Genomic DNA, 10,117 nt, shown 5'->3' on the forward strand with positions numbered 1-10,117 from the left:
GACTGCTACTTTCTCTCAAATTCAAACTGAGAATTTTCTTGTCCCAACTTGCTTTCTTTTCATTTTATTTTGACAATACCCTTGAGCTTACTTGCCATGGCCCATACACACAACCAAGAAGGGTCCTTGATTCTGTTGGGTAACAAAAGATTAACATGGGTCATTTGGGGTTGCCTCCAGCTGCAATGGGCTTGGGGGAGCCTTTCTATAGACATGAATTATAATCAATTTTTTCCAGCCTTGAAAAGGAAACAGCCCAATGGCCTCAAGAAAGACTAAAATCTCAGAGATAGGAAAGAAAAAAACATTAAAATAGGTTCTTGTTGTTCCTGTTAACATATTAAATCAAATTTTCCATACCCAGTGAGTTATTTCTCAAATGATATCTCTGAAATCCTTAAGTAATCAAACCTTGTCACTAGGAAGCTACACAGGGAGATGGCTTGTTCAAGGCAGGCTGTGAAGAAGGTCAGCTCCATGGGATTAGCAGAATGAATTATGGAACATCACCCTGAATCAGCTTGCCTTCTCCAATTTCACATCGTAATTTAAAATCCTAGTCATAACCCAATTTGGACTCTCATTTCAAAGTAAGCTAAAATGCTTTCTGTCTGCTGTACAGCTGCAGGGAAAAAGTCACAGGGACAGAGGTTCAGAACAAAGATGCTGCTTTCCTATCTAAGACAGGCAAAAACTGACCCTCAGGTAGAAAGAGAAGTGGGAAGCTGAGATGGTCTGAACTTGAGCAAAAGATTTGTGAATTTCTTAGGATTTCAGGTCCTCAGGATTATTGTGATTTCTCTCTGGAGTGAGAAATTCTTTAAAAAGAAGAAAAGGCATGCACAGCATTTAGTCAGTTGCATTGCACCTGATCATAGCTTGGAGATCTAAAGGAAATTACATTTGAAAATTTTAACATACCAAGTAATCACCCTTACAAACAGTGGTTGGTGTTACAAACACCTGAGACCTTTTTCTTAAGGGGCTGTAAATGACATCACTGTTGTAACCTTGGTAATCTGGCTTCACGATGTATTGTCAGGGGTTTCATTTCCAATCAGATGTGTTTCTTAGTGGGAATCCCAATCATACCTATTTGGGAGTGCTCAAGGCTGTTAGAGAGGTGGTCTGGCATTTGATCTTCACTCCGACATTTTTTTTTTCCATCTTAAGGTTATTTTCCTATACACAAAATGCTAGCCCCAGAATGAACACAATACTGTTTCAGGATCATTATCACTTTGGGTGCTGTTCTTCAAGACTGGCTTTACTACCCAATTTATCCAGGAAACATAATAGAGTCCTACTTAAAAAAATTTACATTGAAATCTACAGAACCTCACAAAAGCAATAACAGATGATACAGAGTTAAACACAGCAGGACATGCCATTTTGCTATAGAACATTCAGGACTCCAGACCTGAAAACAAGGTCTACCATCAAAGCTTTTTCAGTGACAAAGCCATATGATTAAAGCATCATTTTTCTGCTTGTATTTTTGGAAAGGCATTCTCTGGCCTTCCAAGCTTGATGATGATTCTAAGAAGAAAATACCTATGACAAAACTCTAGAAGCCAAATCACAGGAGGGATTTAAGAAAGATGCTCTTCAAAACAGCACATCTCCAAAAGAACTCACAGCCTCAACACCCAGGAAAGCTCTTGGCAAAACTCACTGCCCAGAGAGTGGGCTCCACTGTTTGAGGTGTCCGTGAAGCCCACAGGGTGACTGGACAACTATGATCTCATTTGGTGCGGACAGGGGGCTGTTAGCAGCTTTCTTTTGTAGATGAAGAACCAGAGGCACAGAAGGGCTAATGATGTTTCCAAGATCACTCAAAAATAGGAGCTTAGATGTCCTCTGCCTCCTCCCCAGTACTATGGTTGTCCCCCTACCCTACACTATTTTCAGTCTGTTTAGTCTTTTTATCATACACAAAATTCTGAATTGACTCCATGTTTTTCCTAAAGAAATGAACATAAAAGAATTTAGAAACCTTATTGAAAATATTAACAGGGATCAAGAAAAGAAACAATATTAAACTATCCCCAGAAGTACCAGGGGAAAACTATATTAAGCAACTAGGAATGTGTTTAAATGTGATGAATTTGCTTTTAGTAGTTAACGTGGATATTTGATCTTAGGTCACTGTTGGTTCTCAGAGCCATTTGGGAGAAAGAGTTGAAATATCTACTGATACAGCATGATTTGTGGAGTGGAGGATCTAGTCTCCCAGGTCCTAGGGTAATTTCTTCCACCTCATTGTTCCCTAAAAAGAGACCATGTTATCAGGTTCAATTTAGTTCTTAAGGTATAAGCCTTCCTGGTGCCATTACAGTAAAGATCTCATTTGATTGAAAAAGACTCTTTTATCTCCTTCAAGATTTGGATGCTGCTGCAAATCTGTGTTTCCATATTATAGCCTTTCCACTAAATAAATAAACATCTTGCTGACATGTGACACTCTTATTCTGTAGGGATATAGTACACCCATGCTGATAGGAGCCTAAGCAGAGAAAAAAAGAAGGAAACCATGGTTTACCCTTTATCAGTCTAGTTAACAGCCAGAAAAATGACGCAAGAAATTTGAAGGAAAACCTGTTTGTGGCAAGACAAACCTCTCTAAACCAAGACAGAAGGAAAAATAATAATCCTCAAAAAGACAGAACAGGACATTATCATGGGTTTGTTGTCCCAACATCTCTTGTGCAAGAGGGACTGATGAGGTGATAATAAGGAGCTAATCATTTGGTCAAATGAGTTGGAAAGACTGATGGCTGAGAGCACACTGGTTTCCTCTCCAGAAACCTTGGCTAAATCACAAGTGTGGTTGATGCCCAAACTAGGAAGGAGGGAGAGGGGCCAGTGGGGCTTTTCCTGACTTGGCAGAGACAGAGGGATGCAATAGGGGGTAGTGGTGGATGGTACAAGTGTGAACGTTCAAGAACATACAAAGAAGAGCTTCAAGAGATGAACTGAACACAAGACTGAAGTGAGGCTGAATCTTCAGGACAGGGACATTTGCAGTCTTGTTCTAGGGGAGACCTGGAGAAGATATCTTTCAGTCAAGTGATCCAAGCAACAGACGAGTTGGAGATTGACTTATGTTAGCACTGCCATTCAAGGAGAGGCTCAGGTCTACCAGCTGCCCACTGTAGACTAAGGACGCTTACACATCAGCCCAAAGAACTGAAGTAACTTGGAAACAGTCACCCAGACAAACTATACCCAGCTGACTTTTAGCCCAGTGCTCTGTCCTTGTCCCCGTGGAACACTGAAATCTTCCAGGAAAGTCTACCACTTCCCCTTCATGCTCCCATTCCATTTGAATGTTTGATATCTCATGGTTTCAGCCCCAAGATAGGTTCACTAATCTGCTTGAACTAACTTACATTTATACTTACACATAATACAGTATGTACTATTCAGGCTCCAATCTAGTGCTTCTCTTCCATCCCCCAAAATTAAATAAAATCTGCATCAAGGTTCAGTTTGGTTTTCTGTTTCTCTGAGAAAATGAATCCAACCACTAAATATGAAGGTTCTGAAAATTCAAGATATAGTCTTCCTTGAAAAGGCCTTAATTTCATAGATGATCCATAGTGCAAGAAGTCAGAAGGCTGAAGATTGTGTAGATAATAAAATAAAAGGTGAGATATAATAAGTTTAAGAAACTTCAGGCTTGGTGTACACTTATTTGCACATACATGTGCATGGATATTGTTGGGAGAAAGACAAATGGGGCACACTGCTTGTTGGACCTTTTAGGACAAACAGGAGTGTAAAGGTATTTGTGTGTGTGTGCGTGTGTGCATGTGAACAAGTTTAAGTAATAAAATAGAAAGATGAATGAAGTTTGCCCTATATAAGCCTGAGCACCCAGGCAAAATAAAACACTGATAATTGCTTTCAAATAAAGTCATCAAGTCTGCCTCTTTATATGGCTGTGACATTACTTGGCCCAGAAATCTATTTTCCCAGTCAATAAACACAGTGTCCTTGACTGGCAACTTTCATTTCTCCTAAAGAATGTCTAAGGGAATACAAAAAGATTCCTGCTACTCATTAAATGTAGGAGGCAAAGTGGGAAAAACAATTTCAGGGAGAAGCAGAAACCAGTAAGACACCAGGGAAATTTGTGGTCAATGAATTTACTCTAAAGGACATTTCTCAACACTTTTGGTGTGATGAGTGGCCCCCAGTTGTAGAGAAGTTGTGATTTTTCACTTTGAGGTTCCTTCTGGCTACTGCACCCCTGTGTGGTTTCACATAGTGAATTACGAAGGGTATGGGCCACTCTGGAGCCCACCACCCCATCAGGAGAGAGTGGGCAAAAAAGATTGTAGTGGACAGCTGCATACTTTGTCCCAACCAGGAGAAAAAAGAGCTATGCTACCTCTTTTGTTAGAACCATAGGAAACACCTACCCAGACATAGGGCAATACCTTTGTCCATCAGAATCCATCACCCCCACCTGACCACCAAGCTGTAGTCAGGACCTGTTACGTCTGAACCTGGAAAGGCTAGAGAACTGGAGAGCTCAGAGAAAGTCTTATAGATGTGGGGCACACTAATTCCTTATAAACCATTTCACTTTCTGCAGTATAAAGATATGCCACAAAATTGTTTGTCATCAGCAGAGTGGCTTTCATGCCTTGATTTGTAGTCCCCTGAGGGGAAAACCAATACAATGACAACCACTGTCACTCCAGCTGAGCACAAAGCCTGGTTCAGCACCATGGACAGAGAGAGACAGAGAAGGGGGCCAAATTCCATCTCCTGGGATCAGATTCCAGCCATAGTTCCTGGAGGTTAAAAAGTCCACAGATGGGGAGAGGAGTGGGTGGGGAGTGGAGGGGCGTGGTGTGGAGGGTGGCCCACCAATGGTTCTAGATGGGATTTGCAGAGATCCATCACATGCTTCTCAATGAGCTCTGCAGTAAACTTCACTGCACAGAGGTTAATCTAGATGTCAACATTGTCTGACAGTGCTGAAATTACTCCAGGGCAGGGCTCCTTTAGAAGTCTTAATATAACAGTCAATTCCATCCTGCCTGCAGGAAATGAAAGTTTTCTGCTTTGTGTGCCGAATCATTCAGTGCCAATTTTCTCACTGTTTGAAGTCCAAACTGTTTGTGGTCCTGAGATTCACCTTATATTAAGACCTTCGTGGAGTCTGAGAACCTGGATTGTCAGTCCTATGGAAGCAGGAGGATAAGAGCCAGAAGGAAAAAAGAAAAGAAAAAGTAAAAAAGAAGAAGAAGAAGACAACAATGAAAGACGTTCTTCTTTACTAAGATTTACTTCTCTACTGCAGAAAGCAGGCATCAAATCACTTGGACCAGGTTTATTTATTCACTCCAGAGGTGAGCTTAGAGGAATCAGCTAATGTCAGGAAGCTGTGGAATGAAGATGGAACATAAACACTTCTCCAAGAGAAAACAAAAGATGTCAGGAAGAAATTCACTTGAGTATGTGCTACCTGTTAACATATTACAAAATTTGTTTTTATGATGCCTGCAAACTCTTCTTAAATGAAGGAATAGCTGCCAGACTTAGCTTAGCTACTCATATTTCTCATGGGCTTTAGAGATGCTGCACCCAGAGAAGTGTCAGGGTAGACTGTGGATATCCAGGTGCTCAATCTACCTTCAGACATTCAGGAAGGAAATCTAAATTTGTCATCACCTAAACTGAGAAGAAACCAACTTCTCTCATGAGATGTAAAGCTGAAAAGCAAGATCTGAGTGACAGGCATTTCTCAGAAGGAGACTCCAACAAGCTTTCTTCATCTATACTATGTTGATATGCCTTCTGTTATAAACTTCTAGCTTGTTGGGCATAAGTATCTCTTGCAAGCTCCAATCTTGGGTCATGGCACTGCACATAAAATACCATTTACCTTGGTGATTGGGAAAAATGAATAGAGCTCACTCTCTTGCCTCTATAGGATGGGAGACAGCCTGGCACACTGGCTTAAGATATAGCTCTCTACTGCAAATATCAGATCAGGTCTTGTTTTAAATTTGGAATTTAAAGAGGAAGTGGAATCTGAATTTTTCTTACTTGGACCAAGAATTTCAAGTACTTTGAGAGAGCACCCCAAATTTCCTTGGATCTCCTTGTGAAATAGAATAGTGTCTATGTTGGCATACCAAGACTTGGGTGGGAGGATCTCTTGTTTGCAAAGAATTTGTTTAGACAGTCCAGGGAACTCTGATTCAGAGGAACATACCAGGGAGGCAGAGACTGTCAGAAGACAGGATACCAGATTCTCTGGGTGAAACTGATTATTCTCACAGCAAAAGTCCTCATACCCCATGCAGGGATTCACAGATATTCACCACACCCACCACAGTCAGCAGTGCCTTTCAGCAAGAATGACCAGTGACCAACATCTCACATTCTCTCCATCCCATCCCTCCCACAGACTGGTTTCACCTGCAGTGCTGGTGAATTCAATACCAGCCCAGAAACAGGACAGGATGTGTAGAAACGGTGAGTTCTCATGTGATCCGTGAACCGGGAAGAGCCATTTTCAGATGCTCAGGATGTCATCATTAGCAGAATTTAATTCAGGGAGCCCCCAGTGATTGAACTTTACAAAAGAACAGATTTCCCATCAGGACCTTTCTGAACATCTCTTAGGCCAGTCCATCTCTGGATTTCTCATCCCTGAGACATGTAAGGCTCAAATTGATGAAGCTTGATAGAATCAACTTCCTTACTCCAAAGGGACCTCCACTGAAGTCTTTCCAGTGAAATCTGTGGATATAAGCATATAAGGTATATAGGCCTATTCTCTCTGTAAGTAGAAAAGGAAATGGCAACCCATTCCAGTATTCTTGCCTGGAGAATTCCATGGACAGAGGAGCCTGGCAGGCTACAGTCCATGGGGTCGCAAAGAGCCAGGCAGGACTGAGTGACTATCATTCACTGACTCCCCTTAAGATGACTTAAGATGATTCCCAGTGATGTTAAGCAATCCCAAAACATGTTCTAAAGCCTATACTGATATCTTAATGATGGTACAAGACTTGGAATCTTCCTTTGAAACTTATTAAGTATGGCAAAAAAAAAAAGTTGGATATCAAAGAAGATACTGGTGCTCCAGGAACCAAAACCTTATTGGTTACAGAATCATTTTTCACTCTAAGGCAACTGCTATGGGCTCAATAGCAGGCTGGCTCCCAGCCAAAGCTAACAATAGACAGTCCAGGGGCATTTGAGGGCAGCTCTGTAGACGGGCAGCACATGGGCTCATGTGACAAACATCTATAGATATTTCTCTTCTCCAGATGCTGAGCAAAGCACAAGCAAGGCCCCAGACCTCAAGACCATCCATAGTAACAACCACACCTTGAGTGAAAACAATACTGCTGCTGTTTGGTTTGGAAACATGGCAAGGAAGTCTCTCATCATGCCTGGGTGGAGCAAAACTTTGATGCACAGTCTGCCACTTAAAACACTGATGTCTTGTCAACACCCTAGGTCCCCACAATAGCAGGTAAAATAAAAGATCTCTTGAATTTTGACTCAGATTGCCAGCAACCTGTATGAGGAGTAAGCAGGCACACTGTCTCCAAGTCTTGGAACAGTTTCTGCCAACTTTGGGTATGTTGGTGTTGAATGGAGTAGCTTGACCAGTTGAGGGGGACAGGTTGGTAAGATCAACCAAGGGGCCAGTTGGCAGCCTTCCTTAAAAGTATGAAAAATTGGGTCCTGGGCTTGTCTGCTTGACTTCCCTCCACCAACGACCCCCAGACCTAATCATCACTGAGCCTGTCTGATTTGGCTTCTATAATCAATATCTTAACCACCAATAGTGCTCCCTCCTTCTCCTCCTTACCTATCTTTTATTTTCCTTCTTATTTCTAACAAGCAAGTCTTAAAAAAAAAAGTGTGAACACAATACAACATTGTTTAACTGAAAGAGACCTTAAGGGTAACCATTTCAACTTTCTAAATGCCTCAGATGAGAAACAGGACAATCTGTGAGACTAACTGACTTGGCCAACATCCCCTGAGAAACGAGAGCAAAGGCAGGAATCTCAGAGGTCTTTCCACCACTCCATGTCATCATCTAAGTTCCCACGTATCCTGTGCTTTCCAGGCAAGACTGACCTGCTTTTGCTTCTGAGCTGAGTCTCAAACAGCACTAAAAATGGGCTGGCTGACTGTTCTACCGTTGGTGTTGGTTTCTGTAGTATTTAGCACCAAAAATAGTTGCACTAGTGTAGTCCGCAAAGTAAGCATCAGAGGAGAAAGAGAGTCATGGTCAACCTGAACCCAGAAGGACCAAGGAACCTTTGCCTCCCGTAGGAGGTCTCTTTCCAGGGATGATTTGCACACCATCTTCTGAGTGGGGGAAATATCAAGATTTTTTCTGTTAACTAAATGAGGCTTAGTGACCCTCAAGATCCACTCAGAGGTCAAGGGTGTAATTAGAGGACAGCATTGGGTTCACCGCCAAAGTCAAGAAGAACTGGAAAGACCCCTGGCCATGGCACCCTATTCCCAGGTGGGCATCTAACAGCAACTCACTCACACTCAGTCTGGGAGGGACCAGGTGAGGAGGGTGTGGCAGGGAGACAAGCCTGGGGGAACTCACGCATCCACCACAGCTACAAAGGAGCTTGCGTGATGCTACACCCCTCCCAGTCACTCCGGCATGGACTTCTAAACTGTGGAGTTTGGTAGTGGGCCATGAGATTGAACTAGCTGGGGGTGGCCATATTGGCTAATGGGGTGTCATTTCAAAACCCATCTAACCACCTCCAGCTCCTTAAAAATAAATAAGCAAATAAATAACCCTTTACCAAGGCTTTTTGAGTGTGCAGGGAGGCTAGGAGGGTGAAGGAGACCTAAAGTGACCTCGGGCACTTCAGCCCTGCAGCGTTGTGACTGGCAAGGACAGGAGAGTCTCTCGGAAGCCACCCACGTTCAGAAGGATGAGCCCTCTGAGGCAACTGCCCCCACCCACTCAGAGTCTACAGAGGGCACCCCCTGGCAGTCCAGAGTGGCCCTAAGGAAACGGGCACAGAGATTTAGGGCTGATTCTAAGAATCTCAGAACAAAGAAGGGGCCAGAGTTGAGCAAGAACATCCTGCCTGTCGCAGATGGAGACATGGAGACCCGGGCGCGCCTTCTCAGTCCCGCCCCTCTACAGAAGGAAACACCTGCTTGACTCACCCCAGAGCCCCGAGGACCCTTTCCATTGCTGCAGCCCCGTCCTCTGCCTCCTTCACTTTCCAAAAAGACTCTTGATGTTTGCTACCCGCGGAGGTTAATAAGTCAATGTGCAGACTCTACACAGAGCGCACAGCAAGGGCAGCGAGAAAGCAAGCCCTCCGCCTCTGTATCCTTCATCTCGGACTCTTACATGAGGCAGCTGCCGACAATGGATATAACGAGGGCATGACCCCCAGGCCAACACAGAGGCCCGCGGGACTAGGATGAGGGAAATCTGACAACACCAGCCTCCGTGCTGGCAAAGGAATTGCCGTCTTTCATCAGACCAGGAGGACTCAGCACCCTGTATGAAACCTTGCTGCATTCTGAATTCCCAGTTTCCCACTGATCCCTTCTCACCTCCCCATCTTCGAGACCGCCAGAGACTCTGAGGTTCTAGGATCGTAGGTTCTAGAAACACACAGACAGGAAGATGGAAGCCACACAGTGTATGTGTTGGGGGGTTGGGGATGAGGCAGCAACAGGAACCTTGGGGACTCATCTCTCACTAAGAGAAACCTTCTCCCAGGACCTCCCGACCATTCCCTCCTGGATCACCTGTCTTTCATTTAACTGGGACCAAGCCAGACCGCAGCGTTCAACCCAGCATCAGCAGCCCCGGCGTGGCCCAAGGGGTCACTGCCGTAGGACAGCACAGGATTCCTTTGAGATGGTCCATCCCAAGAGCTCTTCTCAAAAGTCCTCGGGGCGGGGAGCACAGCACAGCGAGAAAGCCCACACCCAACTCCGACGCCCCCCCCACCCCTCGCAGCCCACTCAGCAGCCTCACCCATCCCCAAAGCCCACCCGTGCCCCACTGTCTGAGCGCTGCTCTTTTCTATCCGAATAAAAATATTTGTGGGTCTTAAAAAGAGAAGCAAAGCCA

This window comes from Ovis canadensis, chromosome 18, assembly GCF_042477335.2.
Source record: "Ovis canadensis isolate MfBH-ARS-UI-01 breed Bighorn chromosome 18, ARS-UI_OviCan_v2, whole genome shotgun sequence".
Taxonomy (NCBI): Eukaryota; Metazoa; Chordata; class Mammalia; order Artiodactyla; family Bovidae; genus Ovis; species Ovis canadensis.